The sequence below is a fragment of the Rhinoderma darwinii genome, chromosome 7, assembly GCF_050947455.1.
Source record: "Rhinoderma darwinii isolate aRhiDar2 chromosome 7, aRhiDar2.hap1, whole genome shotgun sequence".
NCBI classification, from domain to species: Eukaryota; Metazoa; Chordata; class Amphibia; order Anura; family Rhinodermatidae; genus Rhinoderma; species Rhinoderma darwinii.
In genome coordinates this window covers 139364387-139374854 of record NC_134693.1, presented here as the reverse complement: position 1 = coordinate 139374854, position 10468 = coordinate 139364387, and positions in this window count along the sequence as shown.

The following is a 10468-nucleotide window of genomic DNA, read 5'->3' as shown; positions in this document are numbered from 1 at the left end:
GGCAGTATTATAGTAATTATATTCTTGTATATAGGAGCAGTATTATAGTAGTTATATTCTTGTATATAGGAGCAGTATTATAGTAATTATATTCTTGTATATAGGAGGCAGTATTATAGTAGTTATATTCTTGTATATAGGGGGCAGTATTATAGTAGTTATATTCTTGTATATAGGGGCAGTATTATAGCAGTTATATTCTTGTATATAGGGGGCAGTATTATAGTAGTTATATACTTGTATATAGGGGGCAGTATTATATTAGTTATATTCTTGTATATAGGGAGCAGTATTATAGTAGTTATATTCTTATATATAGGATCAGTATTATAGTAGTTATATTCTTGTATATAGGGGGCAGTATTATAGTAGTTATATTCTTGTATATAGGGGGCAGTATTATAGTAGTTATATACTTGTATATAGGGGGCAGTATTATAGTAGTTATATTCTTGTATATAGGGAGCAGTATTATAGTAGTTATATTCTTGTATATAGGATCAGTATTATAGTAGTTATATTCTTGTATATAGGGGGCAGTATTATAGTAGTTATATTCTTGTATATAGGGGGCAGTATTATAGTAGTTATATACTTGTATATAGGGGGCAGTATTATAGTAGTTATATTCTTGTATATAGGGAGCAGTATTATAGTAGTTATATTCTTGTATATAGGAGCAGTATTATAGTAGTTATATTCTTGTATATAGGAGCAGTATTATAGTAGTTATATTCTTGTATATAGGGAGCAGTATTATAGTAGTTATATTCTTGTATATAGGAGCAGTATTAGGGCATGACCACACATGGCGGAATTCCTCCGCAACTGTCCGCATCAATGCCGCACAGAATCTGCGTTGCAGATTCTGCAGCGGATCTGCACAAAATGTGCAGAAAATTGATGCGGACTGGCCGCTGCGGACTGCAGGAAAAGTGCTTCTCTTCTCCCTATTCAGTGCAGGATAGAGAGAAGGGACAGCACTTTCCCTAGTGAAAGTCAAAGAAATTCATACTTACCGCCCGTTGTCTTGGTGACGCGTCCCTCTTTCAGCATCCGGCCCAACCTCCCTGGATGACGCACCAGTCCATGTGACCGCTGCAGCCTGTGCTTGGCCTGTGATTGGCTGCAGCCGTCACTTACACTGAAACGTCATCCTGGGAGGCCGGACTGGAGACAGACGCAGGGAGTTCTCGGTAAGTATGAACTTATATTTTTTTTTTACAGATACATGTATATTGAGATCGGTAGTCACTGTCCCGGGTGCAGAAACAGTTACTGCCGATCGCGTAACTCTTTCAGCACCCTGGACAGTGACTATTTACAGACGTCTCCTAGCAACGCTCCCGTCATTACGGGAGCCCCATTGACTTCCTCAGTCTGGCTGTAGACCTAGAAATACATAGGTCCAGCCAGAATGAAGAAATGTCATGGTAGTAAAATCAATACGCTCCGCAGCACACATAAGATCTGCGGACTTCATTGCGGAATTTTGACTCTCCATTGAAGTCAATGGAGAAATTCCGCCATGAGTCCGCAACCAGTCCGCCACTGCTCCGCAACAGACAGAGCATGCTGCGGACACCAAATTCCGCTCCGCAGCCTATGCTCCGCAGCGGAATTGTACGCATCGTGTAAACGAACACTGCTAAATTAAAGTGAAAGTCAATGGAGAAACGGCTCCGCTGCGGATTAACGCTGCGGAGTGTCCGCAGCGGAATTTAAGTGAAATTCCGCCATGTGTGAACCCGCCCTTATAGTAGTTATATTCTTGTATATAGGGGCAGTATTATAGTAGTTATATTCTTGTATATAGGGGCAGTATTATAGTAGTTATATTCTTGTATATAGGGGCAGTATTATAATAGTTATATTCTTGTATATAGGAGGCAGTATTATAGTAGTTATATTCTTGTATATAGCAGCGGTATTATAGTAGTTATATTCTTGTATATAGGGGGCAGTATTATAGTAGTTATATTCTTGTATATAGGGCCAGTATTATAGTAGTTATATTCTTGTATATAGGGAGCAGTATTATAGTAGTTATATTCTTGTATATAGGGAGCAGTATTATAGTAGTTATATTCTTGTATATAGGGAGCAGTATTATAGTAGTTATATTCTTGTATATAGGGGGCAGTATTACAGTAGTTATATTCTTGTATATAGAGGCAGTATTATAGTAGTTATATTCTTGTATATAGGAGCAGTAATATAGTAGTTATATTCTTGTATATAGGAGCAGTATTATAGTAGTTATATTCTTGTATATAGGGGCAGTATTATAGTAGTTATATTCTTGTATATAGGATCAGTATTATAGTTGTTATATTCTTGTATATAGGAGCAGTATTATAGTAGTTATATTCTTGTACATATGGGGCAGTATTATAGTAGTTATATTCTTGTACATATGGGGCAGTATTATAGTAGTTATATTCTTGTACATAGGGGGCAGTATTATATCCGCTAGTACTAACATAATGGGAATGAAAAGTGACAACCACTTCTTGAGGCAGAAATCTCATTCATTATCTTTGTCATGTGGGGCGTATAACCGGACACTTTCTCTAATCACATCTTAGAGACATTTTCTTTGCTGAATTCCTGTCATTGTTTTAACCCAAAATCTATAATGGAAAAATTGTGTAAGGTTCGGGGCATTGTACAGGAGCAGGGTAATGATGAAAGGGAGTTTGTGACTCTGTAAGACCTTAGAAGCAGTTGGAAGGAAGTTTTCAGGCAGCGCTAACCTGTTGACTGAGAAACACCAATTCCTGTTGTTTGGAGACTTCCCGCCCGGTCTGGGATGAGGAATTCCTTGATTTTTCAGGTCTTGGCTGAAAACTTGACTTCGGTATCAGCTGTGACCCTGTTATGGCAGGAGTTGACCCGGGAGAAGTTCTGATATCTGGTGATGAGGAGTTTGTTGTTATGTATTTCTGGTATTTCTACATTAATATTTAGCAATAATATGAACATCCTTTACAGCTCTGTATAATATAACAATTCCTAGAAACCGGTGAGGTAGTGCCCCTAGTGGTCATCCGTGGAACAACATGTAAGATTATTAACAGTTTAACAGTAATAATAAAAATGTAATAGTCACAGTAATAACTATTGAACCGCACACAAGAGGATTTAAATGGTTTCTCCACCCAATTATTTATTTTACTGACCAATTCTAATGTGAAATAACTCTGATAAAGAAAACGTATTAACCGCAGTTGCATGAGACGCGCTCAGCTCGCAGCTTCGTATGGCTTGGTCTAGTGCTGGATCTCATAGGCACATAGGGCTTTGTCCTGTGGAGGATCCTGCGTGCCAGTCCAACCCTGAATATATTGTTGTGGCTTTAAACAAAATGTTATTATTCTGTGATGACAACCACAGGGGGTGGAGCCCTGACAACGTAAAATAATTTTCCAGTTTTATGCAAATAAGCTTAATGATTGTATAATGAATTGTAACTTTCTAATTTACTTTGCGTTTCAATTCCTTATCATTGTCAGGTGTTCTGCTTGCTGTCATTGAATGGGGACATTCTTGTTTACCTGTACAGACAAATACTTCTCACAATTGTGGTTTTGTTTTTTTGTACAATTTTATCCAGTCTGAACCATGCCCTGTGAGCTGAACACATTAGCAGCACAACTCTCTCCTGTCCCGATAGTTTGTTACAATGTATCAGTGCAGGCAAAATGTATCGGTCTGAAGTCCAGGCTGTTTATCTCACATAGGATTGTCCAGACTGGATACAATTGTAACCAACAATCAGCTGTGAGAAGTTTTAGGTTCCTACAGGTGTTCAGTTTATGAATGTAAACAATGGATGTACCCATGCACCAACAGCAAGCAGGGATCTTAAAAATGGCGAGGAATTGCTCTTTAAAATGTTGTATAGATATAATTAGTTGTGTTTACTCAGTGAACACATATCTGAGTCATCATCACTGTGAGCGCGGTGTAGACGAGTTATTTTATCGCTTCAGATTCGCGACTCATCCCGTTAACCTGCTGACCAGACGTCTCCACTACAGAGACAAATATGTGGGAGCAAGAAAATACAATTTATGCACAAAGTTTTTCAGAAATATTTTTGGGCTGACAATAGCCACTGACTACTGCAAAGCTTTATTTCATTCAAAAGTGTCGCTGTCCCCAGAAGCTTACAATCTAATACTTACCAACATTTCTATTCCAAATCACCCCTTCTACCCAGCAATGCCACTAAAAAAAAACTTGATGCAAACTCATATAAAACCCCCACCATTTTTGGACTGTCCTGTTAAAATTGGGACTGTTGATAAGTATTTCATTTACGGTAATCACTAAAGACAATGAAAAGTCAAGACGTGTTTAAGACAAACTTACCAACGACCCTAAATGAGGTACATCACCCACCAAAACTAACCACGCAGCTTTATCAACAGCCAGAGTGCCCCATAATATCTCCAGCATCCCCCATAATATCTCCAGCGTGCCCCATAATATCTCCAGCGTCCCCCATAATATCTCCAGCGTGCCCCATAATATCTCCAGCATCCCCCATAATATCTCCAGCGTGCCCCATAATATCTCCAGCGTGCCCCATAATATCTCCAGCATCCCCCATAATATCTCCAGCGTGCCCCATAATATCTCCAGCATCCCCCATAATATCTCCAGCGTGCCCCATAATATCTCCAGCGTGCCCCATAATATCTCCAGCATCCCCCATAATATCTCCAGCGTCCCCCATAATATCTCCAGCGTCCCCCATAATATCTCCAGCGTGCCCCATAATATCTCCAGCGTGCCCCATAATATCTCCAGAATCCCCCATAATATCTCCAGCGTGCCCCATAATATCTCCAGCGTGCCCCATAATATCTCCAGCATCCCCCATAATATCTCCAGCGTGCCCCATAATATCTCCAGCGTGCCCCATAATATCTCCAGCGTGCCCCATAATATCTCCAGCGTGCCCCATAATATCTCCAGCGTGCCCCATAATATCTCCAGCGTGCCCCATAATATCTCCAGCGTGCCCCATAATATCTCCAGCGTGCCCCATAATATCTCCAGCGTCCCCCATAATATCTCCAGCGTGCCCCATAATATCTCCAGCGTGCCCCATAATATCTCCAGCGTGCCCCATAATATCTCCAGCATCCCCCATAATATCTCCAGCATTCCCCATAATATCTCCAGCGTGCCCCATAATATCTCCAGCGTGCCCCATAATATCTCCAGCGTGCCCCATAATATCTCCAGCGTGCCCCATAATATCTCCAGCGTGCCCCATAATATCTCCAGCATCCCCCATAATATCTCCAGCGTGCCCCATATCTCCAGCGTCCCCCATAATATCTCCAGCGTCCCCCATATCTCCAGCATCCCCCATAATATCTCCAGCATCCCCCATAATATCTCCAGCGTGCCCCATAATATCTCCAGCGTCCCCCATAATATCTCCAGCGTGCCCCATAATATCTCCAGCGTGCCCCATAATATCTCCAGCATCCCCCATAATATCTCCAGCGGGCCCCATCATATCTCCAGCGTCCCCCATAATATCTCCAGCATCCCCCATAATATCTCCAGCATCCCCCATAATGTCTCCAGCGTGCCCCATAATATCTCCAGCATCCCCCATAATATCTCCAGCGTGCCCCATAATATCTCCAGCGTGCCCCATAATATCTCCAGCATCCCCCATAATATCTCCAGCGTCCCCCATAATATCTCCAGCATCCCCCATAATATCTCCAGCGTGCCCCATAATATCTCCAGCGTCCCCCATAATATCTCCAGCATCCCCCATAATATCTCTAGCATCCCCCATAATATCTCTAGCATCCCCCATAATATCTCCAGCGTGCCCCATAATATCTCCAGCGTGCCCCATAATATCTCCAGCGTGCCCCATAATATCTCCAGCGTGCCTCATAATATCTCCAGCGTCCCCCATAATATCTCCAGCGTGCCCCATAATATCTCCAGCGTGCCCCATAATATCTCCAGCATCCCCCATAATATCTCCAGCATCCCCCATAATATCTCCAGCGTGCCCCATAATATCTCCAGCATCCCCCATAATATCTTCATCGTGCCCCATAATATCTCCAGCGTGCCCCATAATATCTCCAGCGTGCCCCATAATATCTCCAGCGTGCCCCATAATATCTCCAGCGTGCCCCATAATATCTCCAGCGTGCCCCATAATATCTCCAGCGTGCCCCATAATATCTCCAGCATCCCCCATAATATCTCCAGCGTGCCCCATAATATCTCCAGCGTCCCCCATAATATCTCCAGCATCCCCCATAATATCTCTAGCATCCCCCATAATATCTCTAGCATCCCCCATAATATCTCCAGCGTGCCCCATAATATCTCCAGCGTGCCCCATAATATCTCCAGCGTGCCCCATAATATCTCCAGCGTGCCTCATAATATCTCCAGCGTCCCCCATAATATCTCCAGCGTGCCCCATAATATCTCCAGCGTGCCCCATAATATCTCCAGCATCCCCCATAATATCTCCAGCATCCCCCATAATATCTCCAGCGTGCCCCATAATATCTCCAGCGTCCCCCATAATATCTCCAGCATCCCCCATAATATCTCCAGCGTGCCCCATAATATCTCCAGCGTGCCCCATAATATCTCCAGCGTGCCCCATAATATCTCCAGCGTGCCCCATAATATCTCCAGCGTGCCCCATAATATCTCCAGCGTGCCCCATAATATCTCCAGCGTGCCCCATAATATCTCCAGCGTGCCCCATAATATCTCCAGCGTGCCCCATAATATCTCCAGCATCCCCCATAATATCTCCAGCATCCCCCATAATATCTCCAGCGTGCCCCATAATATCTCCAGCGTGCCCCATAATATCTCCAGCATCCCCCATAATATCTCCAGCGTGCCCCATAATATCTCCAGCGTCCCCCATAATATCTCCAGCATCCCCCATAATATCTTCATCGTGCCCCATATTATCGCCAGCGTGCCCCATAATATCTCCACGTGCCCCATAATTTCTCTAGCGTGCCCCATAATGTTTCCAGCGTGCCCCATAATGTCTCCAGAGTGCCCCATAATGTCTCCAGAGTGCCCCATAACAATTAAAGTATTCCATATCCGTGCCAGAGTGTCCCATAACAATGCCAGAGCACCCCCGTAACAATTCTCAAGTGCCCAAAAAAAATGCCATAGTACGGAAATTCTGCAGCATTTACAGTAGCAGCAAAATGTATGAGATTTTGAAAATCGCATGCCCACTCTGCGCAAAAAAAACGCAGCGTAAACGTTAATAAATTGACCAGCAGTGCGGAATTTAATTCCACAACATGCTGCTTTTTTGTAGATTTTCTGTTGTGGGTTTGCCTATTGAATTGAATGGAGATGTAAAACCCGCAACATAAAGCCCAGTGTTGCGACTTTTGCGGCGTAACCGCAGCTACTACACCGCAAAAATCGCAACTCCGAAAAAAAATTAATTATACTTACCCAGAACGCCCTCCTCCTTCCTGCAGTCCGGCCTCCTGGGGTGACGTTTCATCCCATGTGACCGCTGAAGCCAATCACAGGCTGCAGAGGTCACATGGCCTGCAACGTCTTCAGAGGAGGCCGGACTACGCGCAGAGAAGAGGGAGGGGGTAAGTATCGACTATTTTTTATTTTTCAAGCGCTGCTTTCTGTAGCGGAAATTCTGTCTGAAAAACCGCACATGGTACGATTTTTTGGACGGAAGGTGCTGCAGGTTGGATACGCTGCACAGTTTTTACGCAGCGTATCCGACACGTGGGAACCTAGCCTAACAATTCCAGAGTCTCTCCCGATAGTTCCAGAGAGTTCCTGTAACAATGCTAGATTGCCCCATAACAATTACAGAATATTCCATATCAGTGCCAGAGTGCCCCGTAACAATGCCAGTGTCCAAAATACTTCTAGAGTGCCCCATGACACTTCCAAAGTGTCTCCCGATAGTTCCGGAGTGCTCCTATAAGAATGCCGGAGTGCCCCATAACAATTTCAGAGTGCCCTAATAACAAGTATCCGGGTGCCTCCATAATAGTGGACAAAGCCATTCATCTGGCAGAGCGGTCAGTGACTGTCGGACAGACTCCTTATTTGTACGGACTACCTGTTCTGTCAGTAGTCCAGTCGTTTCTGGGAAGGTTGCCATGTTTCTTGGTTGGCACCTTCTAGTGTTCCGGTCGTGTTGCGTTTTTTATATAGGACAGTCCGGACTCTATACATTTCTATGGCTGCGTGTGATGAGCGACCTCAGATTTTGTAGGTTTTCTAAATAAAACCCACTCCCCGCTCACCTCCACAACACGCGGCACATGTGACATATAACAGATCCCGCTGGAACACGACGAGATCACACGCTTCAAACGCTTGTACTCTGGACCCGCCGCAGATTTCGGGGGCCTACAAAGGGTTTAGACAGCGGCTGCTTCTTGTCTTGGCACCGAGTGGACGATGGGTGGACAATGTTCATTCATTACAAAAAGTTATATCCAGCTATTCTGCTTTCCGGAAGTTACAATATAAAGCTGCAGATGGAGCTCCCACATGAGCTGTCACTCAGCTTTCTCAGACTCCTGAATAACCAATCAGCCCATTTATGTAATAATATGGGAGCAGGCGGCGGATCAATAAATAAATCGCCACATTTGCCATTCTTGAGAATAGAAAAGCTGGGTCACTATGGCAGCCATATCAGTCGTCACCCAGCTTTCCCAGCAACAGATATAACTATAATAATGAGGCCAGATTCACATGAACGAGTGCAAACTCGGATGTGAAAAGCGGTAGTTTTTCACGTACGAGTTGCACCCGTGTGGGTCCCGTTTTCACGGATCCTCATAGACTTGACCCTATGGAGGGATCCGTGAAAACGGAAGAAAATAGGAAATGTTCTATTTTTCAACGGACCCTTCACACGGTTTATTGAAGCAACGGCCGTGTAAACGGCTCCATTGAAAAACGTGCGTCCGTGTGATTTCCAATGTTTTAACGGTCGTCACACGTCTTACTGCGGTCGTCACACGTCTCACTGCGGTCGTCACACGTCTTACTGCGGTCGTCACACGTCTTACTGCGGTCGTCACACGTCTCACTGCGGTCGTCACACGTCTCACTGCGGTCGTCACACGTCTTACTGCGGTCGTCACACGTCTTACTGCGGTCGTCACACGTCTTACTGCGGTCGTCACACGTCTTACTGCGGTCGTCACACGTCTTACTGCGGTCGTCACACGTCTTACTGCGGTCGTCACACGTCTAAATGCGGTCGTCGCACGTCTCACTGCGGTCGTCACACGTCTTACTGCGGTCGTCACACGTCTCACTGCGGTCGTCACACGTCTTACTGCGGTCGTCACACGTCTCACTGCGGTCGTCACACGTCTTACTGCGGTCGTCACACATCTAAATGCGGTTGTCACACGTCTCACTGCGGTCGTCACACGTCTTACTGCGGTCGTCGCACGTCTTACTGCGGTCGTCGCACGCCTTACTGCGGTCGTCGCACGTCTAAATGCGGTCGTCGCACGTCTTACTGCGGTCGTCACACGTCTCACTGCGGTCGTCACACGTCTAAATGCGGTTGTCACACGTCTCACTGCGGTCGTCACACGTCTAAATGCGGTCGTCACACGTCTCACTGCGGTCGTCACACGTCTAAATGCGGTTGTCACACGTCTCACTGCGGTCGTCACACGTCTAAATGCGGTCTTCACACGTCTCACTGCGGTCGTCACACGTCTCAATGCGGTCGTCACACGTTTTAATGCGGTCGTCTGAATTCGGCCAAACAGACAAATAGGATTTTAAACGCAGGGGAGAACAATTTGAGGACTTTTTGGTATTTTGGGGACCCAACTATTTTTGCAAAACATTACTATTCTCCCGGCATCGTGCAAAGGTTGGTAAATCGCTGCTGTAGATACGGGTGGGGGGGGGGGGGGTGCGTCAGTGGTTGCAGTAAATACCCTTTGCCAAAGTGACTGAGGGGGGGTCTAAAGATTCCCCCTTCCACATAAGAGAACAGCACTGGCATGTGACTGTTGAGGGGCCCTGGTATCGATTCAGCATTGGGGCCCAGGACCTTCCAGCTATACCCAGAGGAGTAACGTGAAGCTCCGGGGCCCCAATGCAAAATCTGTAACGGGGCCCCCCACCTCCCATTTAAAATACTGGTGTCTTCCTCAGCGGCAGAGGGGCTTTTGGCAACTGCTGCCCCTGCACCCCCTATAGCTGCCCACTTGGCGATACCTCCGGTCACTGCTGGGATTTGTAATTCCACAAATAATCGTAATATAAGAACAGGCTGCACCCGGAGGGATCTGCTGTTATGTTAAAACAAGGAAATGGCTGAAGGAAACGCAGGTTTAGAGGCAGGAACCAGACAAAAAAGAGACGGGAGCATCATGAGGAAAAGGATATAAGTACAATGTCCATACAG